A 20,392-nucleotide genomic window follows, 5' to 3' on the forward strand; every position below is an offset into this window, starting at 1 on the left:
AATTGCAATCTTAAAGACACAACTTAGGGCAACAGAGCAGGTAAAGGAGAGTCCGAAGAAAAACATCCTGTTTCCTGACCATCCTTGGTCTTGGACACAGATTTGTGTCAAAGGATTGAAGAACTAGTCAAGGTCATATCAGGGTCCAATAGAGACTGGGGGAGTTTCCAACACTAAGCTCAACACACAGGACCAAACTCAAGCTACTATTTTACTGATCAGAGTTAAGCATGCAGTCTAACAAAGGACTAGAGGACTCCTTTTGTCCCATCCTCTGGGAATGCAGTTTCTAACTCAGTCCAACCATTTGTTGAGTACAGTTATGTAAGCCAACAGCATCGAGGACTGAAGTGAAATCTTTGTAAGTATTAACAATGCTGCACAAAAGAATGGAATCTTTAGAGAAAAGGAACCTGCTATTTTGTATGTATACACTTCACAGTACACTATACTATCGTTGTTTCTATAGATTGTTTTGTGTCATTGTTAGTACATTCTAAAACTATCACTGTTGTCCATATTATTCAGTCCAAAAGATGACTGATTTTAATAGGGAAACTACACATTTTATTATCACAGAGTCTAAAAGGAACAAAAGAGAAAAATAGGTTAAAGCAGAAAATATATCCAATAATCACACTTCCTGGAGACAACTGTCGCTACCTAGGAATATATATTTTCAAAGTTTTTTATTTTATCATTTATTGTGATCCACACTATGTGCTCAGGATAATCCACTGAGTACTTATTCTTTTGTCTAATTTCAATCTATATATTACATTATATACTAGAATTTCATTAGGGTTTTTCAAAAGCACTTTCAATAGTTTATTAGAGTAATTTCTATGCAGACTTAATCTTTACCAAAAGAGAGAGTACTCCATTCTTAAACAATTTATAGGTGAATCAGGTAAGCCAGGACTAGAGCATTCCTTTCCTTTCAAACTGGCATTTTCTATTCCACTAGGTCACAAATACACCACAGATGCCTCCAAAATTTTGCAAGATATCAAAACTAACATGTCTATTTGGAATTTGTTTGAAATGACATATTTAGTCCGTTATTCTAGCATCCATTTTCTGTCATCTACAAATGGATTCCTATAAATATTCTAATTTGCATGTTCTTAAACACAGAGAATTCACATTTGACAGTGTAATTTTATGTTAGCTAAGGAATATTCTATGCATCCGGAATTCTTTTAGATTCCAACATGATTTGAACCTGGTATTGTAACTTAAAAGCTCTTATGGAACTTTGTCATTTGTTGAATTAAATAAAATTTTTGATTGTTTCATCTCAAAATATTGCCCTCTTTACATGATGCAGAACAGAAAGAGACTTTCTCTTCTAGATCTCTACTGTTACTTCCCACTCTGTTATTATTACTATTATTATTATTATTACAATTATTTTCTTCCTTCCTTGAGGCAGATCCAAGGGTGTGCTTATAAGACAGAAGATAGTTTCTTTGTATTTAATTCAGAATACAACCTTTGCAGCAACATCCACTTTTTCTTTCTTTTTTTTTTTTGTAAGTTACAATACCCAAAAAGGAAAATCAGGTGATCTGTTCATTATCTCACAAATAAAATCATTGAATATCCACTTCCCAAAGTAATGTCATGGTTGGAAGCTGGTTCCTTTGATTCCCCAAGAAAGAATTGAATAGAATCACAAAGACAAGCAAGCTATAGTTTTGTTTTGTTTTGTTTTTTTGAGCGACAGAATATACAGACAGGTTCTGGCTAGAGCATGAAGTGTCCAAGAAGAGAAAAACCACTGAGCTCATTCTCATTTCTTATGTCAATAATTTCTTAGACGAATATAGAGGGTCTTCTAGGAATCACACGGATTGGATCTATGCATTCTAAGTACCCATCATTCTCCTTGATTCTCCATCAAGGGAGGCTTAGCCACATCCTTAATATAATGCTAATTTATTTTAATTGTTGTAAAATGAGCTGGAGATCTATTCTGAGTCAGTCAGACATGGTGCCAACAGCTTGTTTAAACCCATTTTCTCAGAAGTCCAGTAACCTTGAGCTTCAAAACTGCGGGTAGAAGCAGTCTCTACCTTTTAAAATGGACTAAGAAGATGATCCTGGTGCTGGGTCATCTTATTTCTTCCAATTGTGAAGGCTTTAGGTAAGCCCTTCCCAATTCTTCTGCATCCCACCTCCACCCACATCTCAAGCTGCTGTCTCTTGATCAAGACCACTGAGTAATTTGACTTATGAAATAATTTATTAAACCCAGTGTTTGCAATGCATGAGCAAAAAAGATGATTTACATTTATTGAAAACAGGATACTAAACTTTATATGAATTCTCTAGCATTCAAATTCTATTAAATAAGACACATTTCACCTGCGGAGTTGACTTTCTAAAAATCTTCTATTCATTATTATTCTGTAATCTTGTGTGACCCCAAAAATATCTATCAGAAAAGCTTAGTAGAAAGAAATGACAAATAAAATGACAATATTGTCTTATTCTATCATGTTGTTTCTTCTCAAAATCTGACAGAAAATTAAGAACTGCCTACTGTGTAAACTAAAATATTGTTGGCGGGGCCAGATAAAATAATCTGCTAATTATCTACCTCACTATGCGAGCTCATTCTTCTTCTATAAAGATGCAAATGTTGACAATTCCTTTGAAAATGATCTTTAAATGCTTTGTTTAGTATACAACTTGCATGTATAGGTTATTTTCAATTCAGAGAAAAATCTACCTCCTTGCTAATAGTTAAATGTAACTTTTCCCTGAGTTCAGATACCCACATACTGCTTTCAGAGTGTACCTGAATTAGGGTTTGTAGCATACACTTTAAATTTATCACAGCCTGCCCTCATCATGTCATGCAATTTCTCATCCTATTTCTATTTTTTCTTATATTGGAGCTAATTTTCTTTTGCATTGAATGAAGTTAGTTTTTAATACAGCAAAGTGTCTGTCAAGTTATCTTCTATATGCATTTTCTCCTCTTAAAGGTTTTTTGCTTCTGCCAAGAAAAGAAAAATCGCAATGGTTTTGAATCCAAAAGTAATAGTGTATCATTCATGGGACACTAAGTGTTAAGGTCATGTCCAGAAATATTCTTAGAAGGATTCTCTACAGCAGTGTCTTAAAAATATTATCTTGTTGGTTTACTTTCATTTTTATTCCTAGCTTGTTGAACAAATTAAGTTTATTTCTTCTGTTAGTTATTTGTCAGCCTTAATCAATTTTCATAAGATTGGTTTTATGTGGACTCTGAGGGGTTTATAACTACCACGTTTGTACTCTTAAAACCAATTACCTCAATATTAGGTAGTACTTACTTCATTAGAATTTGTATAAAAGGATTAAAAGAACCCACATTTATGTGTTTAGAAGTAGCATTCTTTTATAAATAGAATGTTAAACTGTATTTATTATGCCATAAAACGCCTTGACATCACTGTAAATAATTGCGACTTACTAATTAACTGCTCTTTGAATGTCCATCAAGAAAAATAAAAAGGAGGGGAAAAATGAGTGTTCTCTTTAGCAACTGCAATTCACTGATGCTTGGTAACATGAAAAACGTTATTGCATTTTCTGTTACTAAAAGGTAGCAATCTTCTAAAAAATGAGAATCTTGGGGTGGTGTGATATTTGAATATTAGTTCCATGCTTGTTCAGAAAGACTCTTTCAACAGTAATTGCAGCAGCCTGGTTATGACACATCAATCTGTAAGTCAGGTCACCTTTACTATGTATTTAGTGATTTGGAATCATGAATTTCCATTGATAGGTTCTACTTGCAACTAATTTTCCTTGGGCATTAAGAATTAGAATTTAAAACATAAGTTTCATGTAATACTTTTGAAAAGACAGTATATTTGTATATCTAACATTGTAAATATGACATTATATAACACAATTTTCATTACGGTGCTTTTCTTTTCTAATACATTCCTTCTGGTTTCTCAAATGTTTAAAAGATTGATTGATGCTTGCCACAATAAATAATTCACATGTTACATGATCATTTTAGTATTATTTGTCTTAGTAGCAAATGTATAGCAGCTTTTCTTGTATTCTTACTTTTACCTTTTCTATATAGCATATTTTTGAAGTTAATTTTAATTATCAGTATAAGTATTTCTGGAAACTTTATATCTTTAACAGATTTTCAGTGTAATATTTCAAAGGTTTGATCAATTTAAACAAGAAAAAGAGAGTTAATCCAATTTCAAGTTCTAATCAATTAATTGCTCAATCTGTTTTGATTAAACACTAAAATTAAACTTTCACAGGCTTTCTTTGATTTTTTTCTTTAATCTGTTTGTTTTTCTGAGCTTTTAAATGTTTAATGATTTAATGAATTCTATGAACGGGGAACATACAAGCCTTAGAGTATTTTCTGACAGTTTCATTCAGTTCTGTTTTTTGAATGTTACATCAATAAATTCGTGTATTAAATTATTTATATCAGGTATATATTTGAGTTAATTTGATGCAGCAATAAAGTTGGGATTAGATTTTTATTTTGTAATGTATATATGAGAATAAACTTAGGAATAAGAAACTAAGCAAATACTATGTTATATCACTATGCTAATATAATTTCAGTGAGAGTATATTATATACATTAAGCATAAACTTTTCTTCTTTTCATATTTATTGTGAGTTTTAGTAACTTTTTGGTGTTTATTACAAGATACAAATGAACCTAAAAATAATAAACCTCTGAGTAGCACTGTAGCACTGTTCTCCCGTTGTTCATCAATTTGCTTAAGCAGACCCAGTAACGTCTCCACTGTGAGACTTGTTACTGTGTTCGGCATATCGAATATGGACGGGGAGCTTGCCAGACTTTGCCGTGCGAGTGAGATACTCTTGGTAGCTTGCCGGGCTCTCTGAGTATCTTCATTAAACCTTTTCTTTATATCTTCTAGTCACTGAGTTCCAGAATAGTAAACTCCCTTTCATTTTGAAAGTCATGACAACTTTGAACATTTGATAAACATGTTTCAGATGTTGATTGCCCAAAATATGAAAAACATGGTTTTGAAAATTTCCCCCTTGACTTATATTAAACTAGAAATCTCCCTTGATTTTTTCTGACAAACTTTTATTAAAAAAAAAATCAGTAACCTTCACGAGACATTCAGCAGGACTTGACAAAGTTTTGATTGAGGAAAGATTGATTCTCTAAAGTTTGAGTGGTCAGACATGCACTGAATTTGCTGTGCTTCATTGCTCTATCCCAGAAAGGATTTCTAGCCATTCTCCCCTAATGAGCTTATTAGTAAAAGGCTGAAAGGATCACAGATTGTCTATCAAGGAAGATTGTCAGTCACAAGCTGTTAGCAACTCTGCTGTGATTTATACACCATGAGTAAAGAACAGAATGGTGCTAAAATGCTGCTTATTATGTCCCACAGCTTGTGCCGTAACACAAATAAAATAAGTGAAGCCAAGGTTTAAAGGAAAAAATAAGTTCTGAAGAAGAAAATCAAAGGAAGTTAGACAGACGAGTATTGCTCCACCTTCCATTTTCTTTAGTGGTAATTATAATGCAGAGAAGAAATCAAGGCACCTGCACAATAATAGCCAAAGTCCAAAATGATGCTATTAAACTCCTGTTGGAAAGGAAATCACCCCAAAAATGAAAACTCGCTTGACTGAGGTTAACACCAGGTGCAACTGACTTTTCTTCTTGGAAGTGCTTTTTTCCAAATGAGGAGATATTTGAAATTCTATTGTATCCCATAATTCTCTTTTGGGATTTTAGTTTTTGATTAACTAATTTTACTATTTGTTTATTGGAGCCTAGGCATCACTCAGTCCTGGCTCTGTGCAGAGTCATCGCTCCTAGTAGTGTTGGAACCACGTGGTGCTGAGGATTGACCCCAACTCTGCTATCTTCAAGGAAAGCATCTTAACCTACTGCAACTCCTCCTTACTGCTCCTTAGTATAACTTTCAAATCGGTATTTGAAAACGTGGAATAAGTGCATTGTATTTGTAGCCTATCAAAGCCACTTAATCAAATGAAATGGTAGATGAAAATCTCTATGATCAAATTTTATTATTTTTAAGTACTTATATATATGTGTATATATGCATGCTTTTCAATTCCTGTTATTGCACATCAAATATGATTATACTTAAATTCTTTCCTGACAATTGTTCACAGAAACGGAAAATCTGCAGTCTATAAAGTGAGAATTCAAAAGTCTTGTCTAACACTTATTTATTATTGCTAAATAGGCTTTGATTTGTGGGGAAGGAGCCTTGTTTGAGAAAAGTTATCTTTTTGACCATCTTGCTGGCAGAGAAATGGTCCAGCATCACATCTTCCAAAGAATATGACACTGCCAAATCTTCCCAGTTAGACTGGTCTGAGCAGAAAACTACTAGGCCTTCTCAGAATGGGGGTGGGCAGATTCCCTTTCCCGCATGAAGGCACAGCAGTACACAGCTGCAACGGACACTTTCCAACATAGAAACAGTCCAGCTGTACAGCTGAACATCCTTAAACTGACAACCATCAAATTGCTCCAACGCTGTATTTACTGCACTATGTGGCCACATATGAGGCCACACAACAACTCGAAATTTCAAGGTACTATCAGTCCAGCAGGATCACAAAAAATCTCATGAGCAAGCTGTGTAGCGGACCCCAAACACAGAGAGAGGATTAACGGTGTCAGAGAAGGCTCAGTCAGCAGTAACCAGCACAATAAATCCTTAGACAATAACTTTCATTACATCATTGTGAGATTTAAATATCACAAATCAACTCTTATTGATCAAATTTTAATTATTAAATATCCCTTTCATGTTTTAACACACAATATGAAATAAATTTATTTATGCCTGAAAGGAGGCAGTTTGGGGTTGTGGATGAGAAACCAGATAGATTAGTAGAGGGAAGGGAACACTGATAGCGGAATTTTTGATGGATTGGTGTTGGAACATTTAATGCCTGAAACAGCTGTTTTACGAACAACTTGGTAAATCATGATGATATAATATATTATTTTTTTAAAATAAAAGTTATCTTTAGTAAATGGACATAAATCTTTATCTTTATAAAGATTTATAAATCTTCACCTATTCCTCTGAATGTCTCTGATTTCCCATCCTGACAGAGCTTGCCAGATATAAAGTCTTCTCTAATACCATTATTTTTTTAAAAAATAGAGTCACATCCAAAAGTGCTCAGGGCTGACTCCTGGCTCTGTATTCATGGATCACTTGTGATGAAGATTTGGGAACCCTATGGGGTGCCAAGTATCAAACTCCAGTCAGCATGCAGCATGCGACGTAAATGTCCCAGTGCTGTGCTATCACTTGAACCCCTAATTTCACCATTTTACTCATCTCTGGATGTGAGGAGTAACTATGAAAAATGTCTTTCGTTCCATTAACATTTTCTATCAGATATAAAATGAAAGCATGCTTGGATTTTATTTTTCTGAAAAAAAAAATGACAAATGGATCCAGGCAAAGACAAGCATGATATTTAGTAGGAAAAGCATCCTTATTACCCATGCTTTTACTAGGATATCCCTAAGTCATATATTGTTTACACTAAATAAATCCTGAATGTATTTATGAGACAAGGTTCCATGGAAATCATCAGTAGCATATGCAGAGAATATATTTCACAGACTGAACAGTCTCTTGCTATGTGATTGTAAATTATTTAGCTCAATTGAAGACTGCATCTATTCTGGGCCAGAGATAATGGTTAGTGCTGGAAAGCAGGGTCCAGGGAGGTGTTCTCGATGTCTGAATTCCAACCCCACTCAACCGAAGAATTGAGAACCTAGAACCTTATCAGTAAAGCTTGAATATTATTTATGTGTATATCTTAAAAGTAGAATTTGTTTGAGTTGACAAATTTTTTATGTGAAATTGACGTGAAAAAATGGCCCTTTTATTGATGTGCAAATGCTGGTTTTATTGTATTATTTTCATATAAAAAGCAACAATTTTAGGGAGTTCCAGAATATCCAGTTCAAAATACTGGAGAAACTCCTCCACCATTCCCTTACCTAAATCTTCTAGGTGAATCTGATTCACTCACAGCAAAATTCACTGCAAAGGACTGGAACTATTGGAATCTTTGCCCTTTGTTTGATGTTCCTCAACATCTAGTAATGTAACACAGGACAACAAGCAATATCCTTGACAATTGTAAAAGTTTAAGAGTGGGCTTTATTACGAACAAGAAACTCTATCATTGATAGTATTGCATATCATAGTGCCTAAATGGAAATTGAACAAAGAAATCAGCTTTACTCTCCACCAGATTCCCCCCAAGCTCTGCCCTCCCACTGCCTCATATTTCAAACTAACCTTTATTTTCCCAATTTGAATGGAAAATGAGAAAAATTAAGAACAAGTAGAAAAAAATTTTTTTAGAAAATTTAAGTAGAAAATGCAATGAGTTGAAAAGTTTGGCCAGATAAAAATTAAAAAATTTTGTTGTAATGTCTTTGGAACTTTTTCTTGATCAGCTTAACTATATTCACCCTTCTAAGTCTGTAAAAATAGAAAAATATTTCTTTTTTGTGCTATACATAAATTCTTGAGTATATTGTTCTTGAAATACTCCCTTGAATTGGGATTTGGGGGAGTGGAGTGGGTACTCAGTGATTGCTCTTGGCTCTGTGATCTGGGGTCACATGTGGGATCAAGCATGGATCTATTGCATGTGAAAGATATGAAACATACACCAGCATCTTGAGCTACTCTTTGACTGTAAAATTGGAAAGTTACTAGAAGTCCAAATAGCTGTTATCTTAGAATTTTTCCATTGTACCAAATATTTAAAATTAAATATGTTCTATTGTTGTTAATTTCCCACCCTAAAAATCATACATATATGAAGGCACCTTTTCATTTAAAATTGAGCTGAATAACTATTATCAAAACATCTCACCAATTAGCAAAATTTCTCACAATTTTTTATTACTTATTTTGAACTAAATGCTGTCTTTCAAAAATTCCTTTGTTGAAGACCTAACACCAAATTGAACTGTATTTAAAACATGTCATTTTGAGAACTAATTAACTGTTTTATCAGTCACCCACTTTTTGAGTCATCTGATCAGTGTCTTCATACCTGCTCTACCTGTAATGGATATGGCTATTTTGTTTGATTGTATATTTCTGGAAGCACTTGTTCAAGTTTCAAAATATGATATCACAGAAAGTAGTCAAATTAGGTTTTCTTTCCTCAACACATTTACATATTTATGTGTGGACACATCATACTATTTACCTAGTTGTTGTCCACATATTAAATCTGTACTATCAGGCTTGTTTGCAGACCTCCAACACCTGTAATCACGACGCTGCATCCTAGAATTATTGCTTACACTCTTAAAATATAGTTATCTTTATAAATAGATTTTATAGTGACTTTAAGCATATTAAATGTATGTGGGCTTGAACTGGCATATGATCCCTATTAACAAACATAGTTTCAAATGCACTTTGTCTTTCAAAACAAAGAGTTAGGCAGACACTATTATATTCTTTGTGAAAATAAGTTTTGCCCTCAAGGGGTGATTTTCTCTGAAATATATACACACATTAATAAAATATATAAGCACACAATTTATTACTGATTTGCAATAAAATATTAATATCACTCTTTTAAATATTAATGATTATTTAACGTCATATTAATAAATTTATTCATTAACCTAGTACCAACAATTCATTTTTTTTAATTGAGCTTGAATATTTCTTCTTTATTCTACAGGTTTTTCTCTAATGTTAGCTTACTGTTTTCATAGAGTGCTATCTTTCATTTATGCTGTACATTGTTTTTTAAATGTTTCCTCATTCACTGTATCTATTTGTGGATATAAAAATAAGGTATTTTCCATATTGATCTCTTTCATCGTTAAGAAAAATGAGTAGTAAAGACATTTTTTTTATAAAATAAGTGAATGACTTCCTTTATAAGAAAGTAATGATCAGAATTTTCCTCCAAGAGAAATTATGGGAGAAATGGAGAAATGGCAGATTCTAACCTGAACATTGACTGTCTGACTTCCCAGCTAGAAAGCCTTTAACTGATACCTAGGATCACAGTACAGTGACAATGGATTGGAGATAGACATTATATTTTAGTAGGAAACTTGAGAAAAACACCTAAACATCAATTATTAAAGTGCAGAAGATAGGGCTTTCTCTACTAGAAATGTTATAATTAAATACAACTCTAGAAATTTGTATAAAACATCGCCATTAAATGTTCACCTAAATTGGTAATAACCCAATATTTATTTGACTTTGTCATCAAATTATTAAAGATAATCTTAAACTTTATCACAAAATGAATAATTAAAAATTATCAAAGAGGGATAAAGTTATAGTACAACAGGTAGGGCACTTGCCTTGCATATAATGCACCTGACTTAGATCTCTGATACCCCATATAGTCACCTGAGTCTGCCGGGAGTGATCCCTTAGTGCAGTCAGGAGTAACTCCCAAGCACAGTCTGGTGTGATTCAAAAATCAAACAAAAAAAAAAGAAAATAACATCTTGATTTTCTGAGCCACAAAATTTTGGGATTTTTTTTTAACTATTCACAGAAGACTTCATCTTTCGGTGGACATTTAAAAATTGATTCATCCTCATTTATGATTGATAATTATTTCAATCCTAATTGATAATTATTTTGATTCCTCTGCCCCTCTCGGAGAGCCTGGCAAGCTACCGAGAGTATCTCGCCCATAGGGCTAAGCTTGGCAAGCTCCCCGTGATGTATTCAATATGCCAAACACAGTAACAATAAATCTCATGATGGAGACGTTACTGGGACCGCTCGAGTAAATCAGTGAACAACGGGAGGACAGTGACAGTTCAGTTATTTTTTATTATCAACATAGACATGAATATTCCTTGTCTCCATCTGAGTTACTGCTTACCCTTTGTCAGCAAGCATGGAACTTCTATCCTTTAAGCCTCAAATAAGTGTCTCCCAGTAAGTCAATCAATTCATTCAACCTATGACTATCTACTCCACAGTTTCCCCAACCTAAATCTTCTTATATCTAATATCAGATAAGAGTCAAGTGTTCTGGAGACAGAACAAACATTGTTCTTTTTTCAAGTCATCCACTCATTTCCATTATAATCTACATAAATTCATTTATCCTCTTGAGATTCATTTTATTCCATTTCTAAAAGAATGATCAGAGCAATAATCTTATAATATGTTTTTCCTGTGTGGAAATAAGATACAAAAATGTTTCTTTTCCTGGCACACAAAATTTTAGTGTTCATAGAGATAAATCAACTGTCACTCACTTGCCCATGTTACTGTGGAATACAACTAGAACTTCCTTATCAACTTACCCTGATCAATTCTTTTATTTCACTTGTATTGACATATTTTGGGTGGGTCTTGGGCTATATTCAGTGATGCTCCGAGATATTACTGGGGGTGCTTTAGGGACAATATTCCTGAGTTAAAATTAAGCCAATGTCTTTTAAAGCCCTTTATTAGGGATTAGTTCCGATTCTTCAATTCCTTTTAAACATTTTATCATCAGTCTGTCTTCTAGGACAATAACCAAGTCCAGAATGTAGCTTGTGCCCTAGAATCCCAAAGAACTCAACTTGGTGTTTGCTGGACTAGGGTCAGCCTAAAACTGCTATTTATTTTTTGGGGGGAAGAAGGGAATACAGGGGCTGTGGTCATAGCCAGCCATACGCAGGGGTTTGTCCTGACTCTGCCCTCATGAATCACTCCTGGCAGGGCTTGAAGAGCCATATGGAATGCCAGACATCAAACACAGGTTGGCAAGGCAAGTGTCATGCTTGCTATCACTCTAGGTCCTAATGTAATTTTCCTTACCTGAAACTCTATACTACCTCTTTGGCCCTTTGTTTGGGAGTCTTGAGATTTCCTGAGCATGCCATATACCTGGGTAGCTTTCCATATAAGCTGGGAATCCTTAATTTAACCTTCAATATTTTGATAGATGTTTTGGGGTCTGTCCTCCCAAATGATTTACTTCTAGCACAAGGAAGAGATAGCCTTGTGGCACTTTCTGTGTAATTCTTCATTTAATATTTATCCTTTTTTCTACACACTATGTTTTGAAGGTAGGAAGACCAAACCTGCTATATTATAAAGTATCATTACGTATCTTTTGTTATATATGCATAATGATAATGAAAATAATAAATGAATAAGTAAAGAAATATCTGATGACGAAATATCACTTTCAGTTATCACCTAATATCTGCAATGCCTGTAACAAAGCTAAATCTTAAGAATAAATTTTTATTAGAATTATAAGAAAGGTGCTTTGGTTGTCTTGTAACAAATAAGGTAAGGTAAGGGGAATTTTATTTCAAATGTTTCATTTTGCAAACAATGCAATTATAATGAATAGAAAAGGTACTTTAATGGTTTTTAGGGTTATTAAATGGTTTTCTTAAGACTCATATTGTTTTATATTTACCCTGCTTATAATTCAAAGACTGGATACTTTATAATTGAATACATATAGCTCAAGCATATTTTATATAAAAACTAGTCACAAACACTTTTCTGAAAATATAGGGAGCAATTGCAGACTTGCATTTTTTTTCTGTAGACTATTACACATATCAAATTCTAATAGTTCCAAAAAGAATTCTTTGAATTAGTGCTTTAGTTAGCAGGAATCAAGAAAGACCATCATAATAGAGGTGAAGGTTACAACATTTGTCATTTTTATAGCACTTTTTTTAAATTCTAAGTCAAATGTTAACACTTTCCTTCTGCTTCTTTTCAAGGTGGATAGAAACAATGTTTAGTTTAAATATCTATTTTATCCTGAAATTATTTAGAGAAAAAAATATTTACTAATAAAATTAAAATTATGTACAAATTCTTCACAGTATTACATAGTCTCTCATATCTATTGTGCATTAATATGGTTACTGCATTGTAATATGGAAATGTACATAACTTTTCAATTGAATTATTTCAAAGTACCTTTTTTAAATCCTGTTAAGTGAAATTCTGTTGTCACAAATAACAAACAAGGTGAATTATAACTCTCCAGTAAAAGTATTTTTGGGGGTGGGGGATACCCAATTGTACTTAGGGATCATTCCCTGTGGGCTCAGGGTAGCAGGGATTGAAACCAGTTTTGGCAGTGTACAAGACAAATGCCTTAACTCCTGTGCTATCATTGTGGTCATACAAGTAAGGATATCTTATATGTCATAAAATACGCATTTATTTTCTGGTTCTACTCAATTTCACCGTATTTACAGAAACATGTTAAATGTCAGAAAGAAAAAGAATGGCCAATAATTTTATTTCTTGTGTTATTAAACTCATTTACTATTGCTGACTTTCCATAATTGTAGCCTTTTCATTTTTAATAAGGAGGAAAGCTTTAACTAATATTTTTATTCTAATATTTGAATAAAAACACATTTACTATTTAGAAATAGATACAAACTGATTATTTAGATATTACTATGAATAATGAATTCTCATATGATCCTCTTTAACTCATGGAACTCTTAAATTTTAGCCTTTAGCTTATTTTCAAGTACATAACAAAAGCTAAACATTTTGACTTTTACTCAAGATATTTTGAGATGGTAAATTATGCAGATTAAAAACTTATCGTTTTTTCTGAGACTATACTCTAGTGGCCGAAAAGCATAAAGCAGAAAATCCATCTGCACTCCTATATTGACTGCACCACTATTCATAATAATCAGAATCTGGAAAGAGCCTAAGTGTTTGAGAGCAGATGAATGGATAAATAAGTTATGGTATATCTACACAGTGGAACACTACACAGCTATTAGGAAAAGCAAAGTCATGAGATTTGCTGAATGAAATAGGTCAGAAGGAGAGGAACAAATATAGAACAATTATACTCATTTGCAGAATATATATATAATATACATACATGTGTTTACACATGCCCACATACATACACATCCATTATTCACATTCACATATATAAATTACTCACATAATTTACATATTGCAGATATAATATATCTTCACTTAATAATCACTTAACTTCCCGTTAGTCGTCGATTTGCTCGAGCGGGCGCCAGTAACGTTTCCATTTGTCCCTGTCGCATGCCAGTGTAGCCCAATGGCATCTGTTCGCTCCGGGAACATGAAGGGCCTCAAACCGATCGTTCATGATCTTGACGAAGAAGTCTGACCATCTGGTAGGTGGGCGGCCACGCGGTCTTTTGACATCCCATGGAATCCAGTCGGTAACAGCTCTAGTCCAGCGGTCGTCTTTAAATCTCATTACGTGACCAGCCCATCTGATTTTTGACACCTTGGCAAATGAGACAGCGTCCCTGATTCTTGATCGTCGACGGATGTCAGAACTCCGGATTCTTTCTCTCATTTGAGTGAAACGTGATATTCCAAGCATAGCTCTTTCTATTCTTCTTTGGGAGACCTGAATAGCGTTCTCATCCTGTTTGCGTAGGGCCCAAGTCTCTGAGGCATATGTTAATGCAGGAAGAACAGTGGAATCAAAGAGATGTGCCCGGAGCCGGAGGTTCTTCGTCCTCTTAGCTATTTCTTCGACGTTCTTGAAGGCGTTCCAAGCCACTCTCTTCCTCCTGCGCAGCTCGGGTGCCAGGTCATTTGTCATGTTGACCTCTCGACCTAGGTACACATAGCTATACATAGTAACTACAACTGGTCTCATTCACCCTGATATAATATATGTATACATATATACATGTTATGTGAAGAATACTAAAAGACAGTAGAAACAAGGGTCAGAAGGAGTATACCATGGAGGGAAGCTTGCCATTAAGGACAGAAAATGGACTAATAGAGATAATAATAGTTGGAAATTATCACTCTGGACAAGGATAAATAAAATAAAAAATAATACCAGTTCAATAATTGAAAATAGAATATTGAATATGTATTTGTAACATACACATTGCATATAACTTGCTGTCCAAAATATAAAAATTAATCTGCATAATAATCATCATCAAATTGGCATGAACAGAAACAGATAACACATCGGCAAGTCCAAGAATGTAGACTAAATAATAAAATTCATTGTTAATAAAAAATACAAATTGAATCTTAAATCTCAGATGTATAAAGGATTTTTATGATTGTAAAGGACTACAATCTTATGATTATAAAAACAATTTGGGTATTTAATATTGAAATTTGGAATGTATATAAAATAATATAGATTTACTGCTCTTTTTGATATCTGCATTAGTAAAAACAGTTCTACAATGAGACATGTACATAAGATCTATAATTTATGGCTTATAATAACGTAATGCTGGAACTATTTTAAAAATTAATAGTGACTAAATTACTTGCCTTATGCTTGTAATTATGACATAACATACATTATTTAGAATCATGACACTACCCATAGTCTATGAGAAAAATATTTTAAAAGATATTTTAAATAATGTAATGATGCTTTAAGTGATATTTAAAGTAATAATGTTATTGTCTATATACACATATATTAATTTTAAAATCTCATAAAACATGATCCATGTGCATTTTACATAATGTTTATTTATGCATATATTTGTATATGGAGGCAAATAAATATATGTAACATATCTATTTTGTATTTAACAAGATAGCAAGAACTGAAATTCTACCAACATACAGTGATTTCAACATTAAGACATCTAAGTAGAATATGAAATTATAAGTATAATAGAAAAATAAGACAAAATGTATATCAACAATGGAGGGGTTGACAAGATAATATGTGTAGGGTCTTTGCCTTGTATACAGTGTAGCTGGGTCTGCTACTGGTACCCTATGAGGTACCCTGAGCACCACCAGGAGTAATCCCCAAAGTGCAGAGCCAGGAGTAACCTCTGAGCACAACAGGGCTGGAATCCCCTAAAAAAGGAAAATAATGTATGTTTTACATATCTTTAACTGTGTAGCAAATCATAGCTAACAGGAATGCATGGTATATGTTCATCATATTGGTATGATGAGCACGTTAGAATTAGAAGTATATGTTTTTTAAAATTATTCATGTTTTTATCATGGTCAAAGAAGATGTTATGTATATTTCTCTAATAAGAACCTAATTAAAAATATGCCTCAGTTACATTTAAATTGCTTTAAAGTAAATTAATGCAAATGCTTTACATCCAAGAAAAAAATTTAAGGTGCATAGTTTCCATTAAGCAGAAAGGAAATATTTAACACATGATTGTTAAAAAACTTTGACATGAAAAGAATGAATTGATTTAATATTTTGCTTTTTTTTTATGATTGAAAGTGTTTTTACTTATAGAATTTGAAGATGGTTATGGTTAAGATAGAGTGAGAGTGGATTTTAACACTTTGATAATTTAATGAAAAAATAAGCTTGGAAAATGAATATTAATATTAATTTATTTAAGAATACAGAAGAAGCTGTGGGAAGAAAATAGTGAAATTTTAGAAAGTTTTATTCTTTCTGAAAATTCACATTTGAAGATTCTATGGGTTTTAGGAAAAAGCTCATGGAAACTCAAGCTCTTTAATTTTTGTTCATTTCACTTACTTTGATAATTAATCTTTTATGTTTCCCCACCCTCATAGAAGTCCTCCTAAGATTGTATATGATACAAGAAAACACGGATATATAAATATATATGCATATCTATGTAATATATATAGAGAGAGATAGAGAGAATTTTCTTTATCTTAATCACAGAATAAATGTTAAGAGGATCCAAATTAGTTTTCAACAGACACTTTAGTGTGTTTCAATCAACACTGAAGAGAACACACTTTATATTATAAAATTGAATGGCGGTTTTTATTACTTTAAACCATGAGGATTTAGAAAGTTGAAAATTCCCCAGAAAAAAAAAAAGGAAAACTGAATAAAAAGTTCACAGATTTTCTGTTTTCTAAGTGAACCGAAACTTCTAATAAATGATATGTATCTACTCTGCCTTACTTGCTGGTCTGTAAAGATGCTTAAAATTTTCAAAATTCATTAATTATTTGTTGTAAAGCATATACAAATCATCTAGGTACATAATCACACATGTACCTAGAAATTTCTGTCCTGGATATTTATTTCTGTTAAATTAAAATATAAAACTCCAACTAGTTAAACAAAGGACTTTTAATAGTAGTTTCATACATAATACATTTACAAATATCAACTATAGGAGGAAAGATAAACAAATTGGAAGGATACAGCAAATTGCAGAAACAAATAATAGCATTGTTTAACTATTAGAGTGTTAGAAAAATCTTGTACCAAGTAGAATACAATTGTGTCAAATTTCCTCACATACTTTGATTTTATTCCTTCTTGTATTTGTTCTTGTGTGGGCATTTATTTTAATTCACTCAACAGTGTAAGAAGGAGAAAATGGAGGGAGAGCTGGAAGAGGAAAGAAAGAGGTGGTTAGATGAAGAATGGGTGGCAAAGAAAGGGACTACACAAGGAGGAGTAAGAAAGAACTATTAGTATATGCAATGTATAAAAATCTCAAAAAGCGTAATTATGAACATAAATATATGTAACATATCTATTTTGTATTTAACAAGATAGCAAGAACTTAAATTCTACCAGCGTACAGTGATTTCAACATTAAGACATCTAAGTACAATATGAAATTATAAGTATAATAGAAAAATAAGACAGAAGAGACATAAGAGAAGGACAGTATTGGGATTGAATACTGTCCTTGCCCACTCCCAATTCTGATGAGTTTCCCAGCACCCAAAACCCTTGGTGTGGACAAGAATGATTCTTGAGCATAGAGTAAGCCCTGAAAAACTCTAGATTGGACCTAATTATTATTTTGGTTTGGGTTGCTATAAAAACCAAAATAATAATAATAATGAACATAAGTAGGTAAAAAACAGTACTATTGCACAACGTAATTCCTACCAGAAAGCTCAAGTCCATTAACATCAAAACAAATAGTTTTAATAATCTATGCTGCTAGAAATTAGAAAATAATTATGTCCCATGAAGTGTAGATAGGACTTGAAAGAGATTGCAGGTTATTCGGAGAGATTAGCACTAGTTATGCATCTTCACTGGGGGACATTATTTTGCTGCACATATTTGCAAAAACATATCCTACTGTACATTTAGGCTTTGTGAACTCTGAACACATTGATCTTTCTAAAGGCAAATATTCACTATTTTTTTCAATATACATACATAATTGAGGTCCTGTTAAAAGCTGCACATAGAACGCAATCTTCCCACTGCAAGCACAAGCAAACCTGAATTGAATTACCGGTCATTTCTTTGCTCTTTTCATTTTCATTTCATTTCATCATCCTGTTATTCGTCGATTGCCTCGAGCAGGCCCCAGTAACGTCTCTTTCATCCTAGCCCTGAGATTATATTCAAGGCTCTTTAGGAGAATGAGACCCATCATTGTTACTGGTATTTGGCATATTTGGTACGCCACGAGGAGTTTGCCAGACTCTGCCCTGTGGGCAGGCTACATTCGATAGCCTGCAAGTTTGTCCAAAGTAGGAATGAGACAATAAGATGTCATAAAAAAAAGTTCTGATAAGATGTCGCGCGGCCGCAAATGCGGTCGCGCGGTTCCGGGATCTGGATTTTATAGTCTCTGAGTCTTGGCCGCTGATGGGATTACACGGCGCCAGGGGGCCAGGTGGTGGGTGTGACCCCCGCCTACTGTAATTTGGAGGATCTGGGTGGAAGATGCAGTCTTCTGCCCCCGCGCCTGGGTGTTCCTTCCCGGAGCCCCTTGGAGGGGAGCGGGTTGAGCTTTCCTCCCCGCCCCGACCAGGGCTCCGGCAGCCAAAGACCTCCAGGACCAGCCACCACCATGCTGAGACCACTCTCTGCACACATGAAGGTACTGGCAGAGGGACAAAGCCACGCGGGTTCCGGGGCGTAGACCTCCAAGCCTACTGGAATTGGAGTCGAGCATCTTTGCTCTTTAATGCTCATTTTTTGGGCTGCATTGAATCTCTTTTTAGGATTTATATTCAAATAAGATTTGAAAGCAAGGACAAAAAACACTATAAAATGTTTATTTGAATCCACATTAATATATTTACAAATTCCATTGATTTCCATCTACAATGAAATATTTACATTTATTATATTAAAGATGATTCTCACCTTCAGTGTCCTGAGATTTTAGAAATAATGGGTAACAACAAGCAAAATGTGTATGAATATAAAACTAACAAGTTTTTTCAGTGACAGTCGCTCATGTAATATTCAATCCAAGACCTTACAAATACACCAAATTAATGATAAATATTCAAAAACCTTCTTTAAGTTTCTCCTTGAATACCTAATGACAGAACGATGCATGAGATTCAGAACGATTCTTCTTCCCACTACACTGAAGATAAAAAGAAATGCTGAAATAACATGAAAAAAAATTAAAAGCACATTTTTGGTGAGCAAATAGCATTCACTAATGAATAAATAACATTGTTGAACATTTGGAGAGTATTGGAATAAAACTGTAAAATTGTCTCACATGCTTTGATTTTGAGTGTTTTTGTATTGTGTCCGGGGACACTAGGAAATAGAACAAGAATAACTCCTTGTGAACTACTCTAAGCAATGTAAATCATAAAAAGATATCAAAAGAAAATCATTTCTTATGTGAAAGTATAACAACTTCCTGGTAAGGTTTTGGCAAGAATAGTAGGCATTGTGTAGAAACTTTTTAATGTGTTTTATTGTTTAAGTTTCTGTGATTTACAATATTAAAAATGGTCATGAACATAATTTTAATACTATACCCATTAGCCTCCACCAGTGTACCTACAGTGTACCACAAAGTCCTCAAACCCCTGCCCTATCAACTACCCCCAACCTAAAATATCAGTTGTGTGGTTAGATTGCCTCTGACTCTTGTGGCTGCCTTGCAGTGGTTCTCTCTCTTTCTTCTTTCTTCTTTCTTTCTTCCTTTCTTTCTTTCTTTCTTTCTTTCTTTCTTTCTTTCTTTCTTTCTTTCTTTCCTTATCTCTCTCCTTTTTCTGTTCTTTCTTTTCCTTGTTTTTTTCCCTTTTTTCTTTCTCTCTTTCTTCCTTTTTTTTCTTTCTCCCTTCTACCTTTTCATTTCTTTTTTCTATAATTGTTTTTTATTAAATTCACTGTGAGGTACAGGAACAAAATTTTATGTTTGGACTTTGATCATATGTTCATCAAACACCCATCCCTTCACCAGTACACGTTTCTACCACCAAATTAACCAATATATCCTTCCCCCAGCCTGTGTGGCAGAGAATTTGCAAAATACTCTTTCTCTACCTTAGTTACCTTCGATATTTCAAGACCAGTCCTACCACCCTTCATATCTGCCGAAAATGCAATGCTAGACAATGTGTTTTGTATTGCTTGTTATGGGTATAATATAATGTCACGTGGC

Source organism: Sorex fumeus, unplaced genomic scaffold, assembly GCF_029834395.1.
Source record: "Sorex fumeus unplaced genomic scaffold, SorFum_2.1 ptg000092l, whole genome shotgun sequence".
NCBI classification, from domain to species: Eukaryota; Metazoa; Chordata; class Mammalia; order Eulipotyphla; family Soricidae; genus Sorex; species Sorex fumeus.